General features: G+C 45.7%; 1 long non-coding RNA gene across 1 annotated transcript; it reads left to right on the forward strand.

The window, feature by feature from the left end:
• Nucleotides 1-4,877: 4,877 nt before the first annotated feature.
• LOC123139343 (uncharacterized) lies at nt 4,878-6,788 on the forward strand. The gene is made up of 3 exons (XR_006469538.1): nt 4,878-5,196; nt 5,895-5,943; nt 6,609-6,788. It is a non-coding gene; the product is annotated as an uncharacterized lncRNA (long non-coding RNA).
• The last annotated feature ends 3,044 nt before the right edge of the window (nt 6,789-9,832 follow it).

A 9,832-nucleotide genomic window follows, 5' to 3' on the forward strand; every position in this document is an offset into this window, starting at 1 on the left:
GTTGCTCATATTGTGTGTACGGTGTCTTGCATTGCTATGTCATTTGATTAGTTTAGACATGCTTTGTGTGAATGCCACATGTTTAGTGTCTAATTACCATATATGTGAATTATGCATTGCCATCTTGTTGCAAGACATTATATATGTGAATTATGCAATGCTATCTTGTTGCAAAGGCATTATATATGTGAATTATGCAATGTCATGCTGTTTAGCCAATAATCATGTATGTGAATTATACCATGCTATCATTTTTTTGTATTACGTGTTCTATTTGTCGATAACATTTGTATATTCAACTACTCTTCCTGTGCATCAGCCATTTGAAGCGGTGATGGAAGTATCTGGAGTGAAAACAAGGTATTCAGAGCAGACAATGCTACCTGCTGAAGCAGACATCTTGCTGGTTACAGAGAACTCCTCAAAGGAGGATTCAGAGACCGATGACCATTCCTATTCCCCCCCCCTCCCCGAGGTCTATGCTCAAACTTGGCAGGGTTATATTACCCATGTCATGCATGTTGTCTTGCATTGCTTAGTTTTTACATCATATATGGATTGCCATCTGCTTACTTACTTACTATATATATAAATCATATATTTGAATTATATCATGCCATCATGTTTACATAGTACATACACAACATCTATCTGAATTATGGCATGGCAACCCATTGAATAAAGACATCATATAGTTATATCATCTCATCATGTTTAGTGTTTACAGTCATCATATTTTGAATTATGTCATTCTATTCATGAATGTATGTGAATTATGGCATGCCAACCTATTTAATAAACACATTATATAGTTATATCATGTCATCCTGTTTACATAGTCATCATATTTTGAACTATGTCTTTCCATCTTTTTTAGTTAGCCATCATAATGTGAAATTGTGTCATGCTATCCTGTTTAGTTAGCCATCATATATGTGAAATTGTGTCATGCTATCCTGTTTGGTTAGACAACATAAATGTGAATTATTTCTATGCCTTCTTTTATTCCCCACTATCCATTGAACCTGTCTATCATACAATGTTTGTACTTTCAATTACTTTTCTTGTTTATCAGCCATTTGAATTGGAGAGGGTGATGGCAGTATCTAAGGGAGTAACAACAAGGTCTTCAGAAAAGATAGTGCTACCAGTTGATGCAGATAGAACCATGGTTGTACTTGCCCAAGAACTAGCCCCACCACACATAACCCAGACTCTCACAGATTGTACCCCTACCCAGTTGGACAGAGAACCAGCTACACCCCTTCTAACCCCAACCCTGGCAGATAGTAACCCAGTTCCAGTTGACACAACACCATCTCCACCATAGAGCACTCAAACACGAGCAGTTAGTAACGGAACTGCAGTGCCCAAAGCACAAGGACCACCACTCCGAATCCCAACTCAACGCTTAAAGGAGAAGAAGATTTGTTCTCAGGTCGGGTTCTGTAGCTATGGTTCATACTCCTTTGCTCTTGCATCACTGTATTTACTCATACCAACTATTTTCAAATTTGAAGGATGGAATTGAAACTCCAATGGCGCAACAGCTATGTTTTAAACTTGTTTCTTTAACTTGTTGTAACTTACTCTATGTTGATTTCAGTTTCAATTGAATAAACAGTTATGTTCTCATGTCATGCACATTACAAGTGTTGTTATTGCTCTATAGTTTCCCACACTTATACTCTGTCTATTCTGATTTGTCTTGAACAAATATTATTTGAACTGTGTCTCTATCTTGATTTGACAACAAAAACTAGAATGATATAGACCATAAAGTGACCATGGTACATAGATATATGTTTGTTTCATGCTGTTATCCTATCCACTTTACTAGTGAACTCATTTATTTCATATACAACACGGTAAATCTGTGTTGTGTATGTTGGTTTCTCTTTTAGAATGCAGACAAAATATTGGAGAACAGTACCCCGTTATGCAATGGTAAAGGAAGTAATGCAGATAAGCTTCAAGATAGTGAGACATCTCTGTTGGTCTCCAAGAAAGCTGATAAAAACTATCTTGACAACAATGAGAGAACCCAAAAGTCATGTCTTGATGTAGTGTTCGAGTTACTGGCCACTACTGCTGGCACATGCTCTTCGAACTCGCTGCCTGAATCACTTCGTCTTCTTGAGTCTCAACTTCAAGTTGAAAGACAACGATCAGATGTGCTGCAACAGGAAGCTGAAGGACTGAGGAAGTCCCTGCAGAATTCAGGTGCATACTTTCTGGTGCAACAACAAGCGCTGGAGGATTTAAGCGCCAAACAAGTGAAAGTTAATAAGCTTACTAAGCATCTTGCCAGCATTATGGGTACCTAGGATATTGTTTCTTGAGATCTTCTGAAGTGGTTTCAGTTCTGGACTTGTTTTGCTGCGCTGTTTATTTGCGCTGGTCGCCAACTTTGATAACCAGTGTATATGATATGCTGCTTTGTTCCCTATATTTGCACTTGTGGCGAACTTTGATGCCCAGTGGATGTAATATGTGTAATAGCCATGATAGCCTAGCATAAGTTCCTTGTTGTCTTGTTTATTTGTTTGCGTGTAGTGAGTGCAGTTCTTTTTCCGTGGTTTGCTAGTGGCCGCAATAACCTATTTTCTAAAACTAGGCCACAATAATCATGGGCTACATATTTACTGTAGTTACCATGGCCCTTCTAAGGGTCATAGAAACAATGGGCCTTCTACGGGGCGTACAAACAATGGGCTTATACAAGCCGTAGACACAATGGGCCTTCTATGGGCCGTATCATCAATGAGCCTTCTACATGTCGTATGATCGGTTGGCCAAACATGGGCCAATAACAGACCGCATTATGGCCGTAAACGGGCTAGAGTTGGAATCGTCCGTTCATGGGCCGACCATAACGGGCCGTCGTTAATCGACCGTATTTGATGACGCTATAAAAACGGCCCAACTATTAACGGGTCACAAACGGGCCGACTGTAACCACAGGCTGAATTTGGCCCACAAGCAGAAAATGTCAGTAACGGGCCGTAAGTAAATGAATGTTGGAAATGAGCCCAAGAATAAATGGACCCTGAGAAGGCCGAAAGATAACATGGGCTGGAAACGGCCCAAGGGAATAACGGGCCATTAATGGGTATACAGTGATACACTATTCATTACGGGTCAGTTTCACCACGGGTTGTTAATGGGTATAAAGTGATACACTGTTCATTACGAGCCAGTTTCACCATGGGTCGCTAATGGGTCAAGAGTTACAAAGGTCCTCATATGGGCCGAAAGACGTCATGGGCCATACATGGGCCGGAAGTTAAAAAGGGCTGGAATTATATTGGATGACCCAAATGACGCTACTGGGTTAGCGGGCTGTAAATGGGCTATATGCGAACATGCCGTTAACATGCTTTCCATGGGCCGGCCCGCCACCTTTTGACCAAGTCAAACAGCTCGGCCTTTTCATTGGAATGGGCCTTTGTTGGGCCATGCCACATGTCGATGTATCATAGGCGCCTTCGGTCCAATGAGTGGATGACATATGTCCCAACGGTGAGCCGACACGTGTTTCCTCTAGCCAATGATGATTTTACACGTGGAAAATCCCCATTGGTCGGGGCTGTTAACGGGTTATCGGATCCAAAACCGGACCTGATAGCTTAACGTCATTCCGTTACGGTGGATGCCATGTGTCGGTCACCCTTGAAGAAAGCACTTCTATGACGCGCGATTTATCGTCATGGAAGTGGACACTTCCGTGTGGTAATTTTGGTAATGTCATGGAACACTTCTATGACAGCACATGTATGACTATCTTGATTCTGTCATAAAATCGTCATGGATGTACATGCATGACAGAAATGTGACCTACTGTGACAAACACATATCATCACGAAAGTGTATTTTTTTGTAGTGATGGCTCTCAGCCGCCACTCGCAACAGATGATTATTCAAAGCCAGAGCAAGAACTCTAAAAGAAGACATAGAACGAGTGATTGGTTTGGAGGCAATAGCTTGCAACGCCTTGCTCGCCTTGAGGATCATTGCCTTGTCCATCATGTGCGACACCTTGGAAGCCGACGCCCGCGCGCTGCGCCGCCCAGCCCGCGCCGGAGAAGCCGGCAAAATCTCATGCCGAGGAAGCGAGGACGCCGAACAGCCGGGCTCCTCGCGCAACTCCTCAAACAAGATCTAAGAGCATCTACAACCGGACTCCCCATACCCGCCTACATCTGGATGGGCTGTCCGGTCAGTGTCCGGACACAAACGCCACCAATTCAGGCTCCCCACAACCGCCCCAAAAGCCGGGACTGGTCGGGAGGGCCCGTGCCAATTCGCGTGTGTTCGTCCTCCTCTCCTTGCTACTAAAGGTCAGCACCACCAGACTTAAAAGAATTATATGGTCATCGATGTACCCTCTCAGGTTCAGATTTAGATGTCGAAAATGATTAATAAACTTTTAACAAGTTAAACAAGGCTATCAATGCTTGCTTTGCAATTGTAAGGAACATGGACATTCATGATGTATCTTCTCTGTTTATGAATAAAGAAAATTCATAGTGACAGTCTACAACCTTCAGAAAGGGTATGTTGATGACCGAAGCTAGCCACTTTGGAAGGACTCGGCTATTTAAGCCGGCCGCGTGGCTCCTCGCCGCTCTGCAAGGTGGGACTAAATCCCCAACCAAGCCGGCCCAACATTGAAAATCTTAAGTTTTTACTTATACTTTCTAATTTGAGCTCTTTTACGGTGATTGGAGAATTACAATTTGTAATTTCATGTAACTCCACCTCTGATTATTTCTAGCCATTAGATCTGGGAAAAATCATTTTAAGTTTTTTTCTTTCTAAAAGGGTATAATAGTACTTGAGTCGCTCGTCCGTTTCCGTTCCTCACGGCACGGCACGTTCAGGCCGTCCCAGTTTTCCCTCGCATAGCCACCGCCGTCACCGCCGCATATCCCGCTGGTAGACGGGTACCTCGTTGCGCTGTTTGGATCATCCCTACGCGGCGACCCCGATCCAGGCGACAAGCGGCAGTCCGCGACCTTGTTGTCGCTCCTACCGCCAAGGTTCCGGTCGGTCGGCAGTACTGCAGGCCCTACGTCGCGGCGGATCCAATCCGCGTGCCGTCCGACTCTGTACGCCGTCATCGGGAACTTCGTCGGCAAGGCGTGGAACGGCTCCGGCCTCTTCCCTAACCCCTGCGGCCAGACTGCCATCCAGGTTCGTCTCCCCCACAGCCCCTTTTCTCTTCAGTTCTTGATTGATCTATGTTGACTTCAACTCTGAGTAATGGAAGATTGGAGAACACCAAAATTTGTTCTTTTTTTTCAGGAATTAATCAATCCCCAGTTCAGTTCCTGCTCTGCTTTTTCTTGTTTTGGGATTCAGTATAAATCGTTACTCACAAGGATTGCTTGCACGTCTAATTAATGGAACTGCTGCTCTACACCGTACGTTAGATACCCTAGCCTTAGTCAGCGCCGCCGGCGACCTTCCCGCCCACTAAAGGTAGGTGCATACATGTTGCGTAGGAGATGATGGCAGCAAACTTTTAGCTACAAGGGGTTTCGTGGTAAGGAAATATTGCGCTTGTGGTCCTATTATCAAGTAATCATAGATGAATAGTATTTTATTCTCTGTAACTAAGCATGTTTTTATGGTAGGATGATGGAAACAATCCTGATTGTGTGGGCATATGCATATGATACGTGTACATAACAGTCTAAACTGGCCTTGCCATCGATCTAATCTACAACTTTTGTATCATGCGCTGTTAGGTACTCCTATTTTGTGGTAGTACTATTTTCTGCAAGTATTCCATTCTCTGTAACTAAGCATGTTCAAGTCTTTAGTAATACTACTTCTAATTGGTTGACACTTTGTTTCTGGTGACAAATACACATCATGAACTTATGAAGGTGTTGTTCTGGAGTTAGATACAAAATACTCGACTTCTGGCCTTGCATGGTGAGTGAATAATCTGAAATGTTAGATACAATTGTTTTGCATGCTTCCAGTCATTTGCTAGTTTGTTATACATTTGTTTATTTGCTGATGTAAAGGTCAAAAGGAGAAAACTCTGTTAAATTGACAATGACTCAAACATGCCCTTTTCAAAGTGTGGCTATTTATTTTGTTAGGTACTGAGGTTAATATGTTCAATTTCCCAGCTTACAACGAATTCTACTAGTGATTACAGTTTACTTACCATGAAGCCTAACCAGTGCATCTATATCCTTCATATCATAAATTATTTAATCATGCTTTCTACAAATTTTAGTGCTCAAAGATAATAAGACTGTACCCTGAAAGTGAGTAGAGAGCAAATGAAATCTTGTCATCAGAATGTGATACTTCAGTACGAACTTCCTTTAATGCTGTTTGCTTTTCTTAGGGGACCGGGATCTATCTTTCGTTTAAAATATCCACTCCTATTGATTTTCATTGAATGGAACTTAATAGAGTTGGACTTCAGGGATTTACAATGTTGCAAGTGTCTTTTTATTCTAGCAAAGTTGCTGCCTCATTTATTTAGGAAAATGTTACTAATACTTTTGACCAAAAGAAGTAGGACTAATTTTTGCTCACATGGTCTGTGATTGTGGGCGTCCATGATGGACGTTGCGGTGCAGGGACTTGTTTCAACGGCGGCATTTTGAGGTCATGTACATATGAAGATTGGAAACACTGTTGGTGAGGTGGAACTGATCTGAATGGGATGTGTTTGGGATCATACCAGGTTTCCCTGCTGCTATCTGCCTATGGCGAATGCCTAATCTTATGGTTATATGAGCAACAATGCTTTGATGAACTAGGCCGTGTGGTTTTCCATCCCTGTAGCTTGATTGCATTCTTCAAATGTGGCTTACACTATTAGAATCAGCTACTTTGCCATCTGCATGCTCTTTGCCGTCCGCTAGCGGACGGCAAAGAAGCTCTTTGCCATCAGCTACAGAAAAGCAGACGGCAAAGAATTGGCGGACAGCAAAGAAGCTCTTTGCCATCTGCCTGCTCTTTGCAAAGAATCTTTGCCATCAGCTGGCTGACGGAAAAAAGAGAGGTGCCCCCCCCCCGCCCCCCGCACGCCTGTTTAGAAAAAACTTAACGCCCCACCTCTTTGCCGTCCGCTAGCAGACGGCAAAGAGAGATAAAGGCGGACGACAAAGAGAGGCGGACGGCAAAGAGTAGGGTAACTACCGGCCGCCACCCCCTCCCCCGCCCGTTACTCTCTCTTCTCTCCCTCTCTCCTCTCCGATGCCCCGCCACTAGCTAGATCCCCACCCACTGCCGCCCCCGTCGCCCGATGTCGCCCCCGCCCCCCGCCGCCTCCCCCGCCCCACCGCCCGGCGCCGCCCCGCCCCCGCAACCGCTTGGCCTGTCGCCCCACCACCCCTTCGCCCCCACCCCACCCGCCGACGCCCCATCGCCCCACCACCCCTCCGCCACCCGCCGCTCGGCGCCGCCCCTGCTTGCCCCGTCGCCCCACCACCCCTCCGCCCCCACCCCACCCGCCGACGCCCCGTCTCCCCGCCACCCGCCGCCCGGTGCCGCCCCCGCCGCCCGGCGACGCCCCCGCCACCGCCTCCGCCAACGCCCCCGCCGACCGTCCCATTGCTCCGGTGAGGGACTACTTTTTTTTTCATTTTTTGCTGTTTAATTGTTAGTGCTAGATTGTGTTAGTGTTAGTGTTAGAAAAGAATTAGAAGAAGTAGAAGAAGTAGAAGTAGTAGAAGAAGTAGAAGAAGAAGAAAAGAAAAGAAGTAGAAAAAAGATGAAAAAAAGGGCAACCTGGTGCATGTAGCTCCCGCTTGCGCAGGGTCCAAGGAAGGGTCCGACCACTTTGGGTCTATAGTACGCAGCCTTTCCCTACATTTCTGTAAGAGGCTGTTTCCAGGACTTGAACCCATGACCTCATGGTCACAAGGCAGCAGCTTTACCACTGCGCCAAGGCTCCCCTTCTCAAGTAGAAAAAAGATGAAAAAAGAAAAAAAAGAAAATAAGTAGAAGAAGAAGAAAGGAAGAAAAGAAAAGAAGTAGAAAATAGATGAAAAAAGAAGAAGAAGAAAAGAAGTAGAAGAAGTAGAAGAAGAAGAAAAGAAGAAACGAAAAGAAACAACACCCCGACCGTCCCATTGCTCCGGTGAGGGACTACTTCTTTTTTTTTCTATTTTTTCTTTTTTTTTGTTTAATTGTTAGTGCTAGATTGTGTTAGTGTTAGTTTTAGAAAAGAATTAGAAGAAGTAGAAGTAGTAGAAGAAGTAGAAGAAGTAGAAGTAGTAGAAGAAGTAGAACAAGAAGAAAAGAAAAGAAGTAGAAAAAAGATGAAAAACGAAAAAAAAAGTAGAAGAAGAAGAAAGGAAGAAAAGAAAAGAAGTAGAAAAAAGATGTAAAAAGAAGAAGAAGAAAAGAAGTAGAAGTAGAAGAAGAAAAGAAGAAACGAAAAGAAACAGCACCCCGACCTTGACACGACACCCAGATACCCCGACTCCCGACCCCCCCGACCCCGACACGACACCCCGACCTTGACACGACACCCCGACCCCCTGACCGCCTGACCCCGACACCCCGACCCCGACACCGCCGGTATTTTTTTATGTTGTACTTGATGATGATACACTTAAGTGATATACATATTATTATTCATGTCGGTATTTTTTTATGCTGTAATAATTTCGTTTATTCTTTGTCATAGCAGGTGTTGAAAGATGGTGGGCGGTGGTCGGGAGCGCTCGGAGGACCCTTCTTCGTTGGCGCGTGGTGCGAGGTCTTCTATTCCACACGCACCTCTCCGTCAAGCATTCCTGGACAGTATGGTGACATCGTCGGGCCCTTCTTCGTTGACCGTGGTGCCGAGCAGGGGACGAGGTAAGAGGAAGAGAGGAGCTGGAGCATGTGGTTGCGGGAGAGGAGGTAGGGTGACTGCCAGGGCGCCTTCCTTGCCGCCACCCCCAGTTGTTTCACCCGAGCACGTGACTGCTAGGGTGGACTCGTCCGAGGAGGAGGCAACACGGACTCCGGTCCACGAGCCTTCGGCCCACGAGCCTCGGGTTGACGGGCCTTCGGGCCACGAGAGTTTGGCCCACGAGACCCCGGAGGAACACACGTCTGGATGGGGTACCTGGCCGGATCATCCTGAGGGGCCGAGTGGCCATGCTGATGATGGCGGGGACAGGACTGATTTTGAGGAGGAGGGGGGGCACCGTCTACCAGCGTGGTTGTACACGGCTCCTGGACATGCCGGCAACCCACGAGCAGAGGTGGTTGATTTTCCCTGATGGGGAGAGGTAAGTGCATTTAATCTTTTTGTACCCTTCTGCATTCACGTTTCTTCAAATATATAATGCGTTGGCCTTGTCATGCTGCAGGGGTGGGACCACCATCATAGTGTCCGCCGGCCCAACTCCATCCTTGGAGTTCTTTGTCGGCAAAACTTCCCGGGGTTTGTCACGTTGCCTGGTCAGGGTCGGCTTCCAGAGCTTGGATTGAGTTGGGAGTACTACTTGGCTTCCTCGGCCCCGCTGGGTGAGATTATCGACGGTGTCTTGTGCAAGATGAGGGCAGACGTGGTGATTAGAAAGTTCTGGGTAATTTCTCCTTTACACAATTAAAAATATTCAACTAGCTAGTTATTAATTGTACTAATCAATATTGTCTCATTTGATTGCAGACATTCTACAGGTGTGAGGAGGGATACGAGGAGGAGGCGGCAAATGTTATCGATAACGTCTGCAAGCGCCTACTACAGAACTTACGGCACGAGGCTCGGGTGCAGGCTGTTCGAGACTACTACGCCTCGCGTGGTATCAAGAAGACCAAGCCGGCGTGCCGCGAGAAGTTCTTGAGTAAGGAGGAGTAC

This window comes from Triticum aestivum, chromosome 1B (assembly GCF_018294505.1).
Source record: "Triticum aestivum cultivar Chinese Spring chromosome 1B, IWGSC CS RefSeq v2.1, whole genome shotgun sequence".
Lineage (NCBI taxonomy): Eukaryota > Viridiplantae > Streptophyta > Magnoliopsida > Poales > Poaceae > Triticum > Triticum aestivum.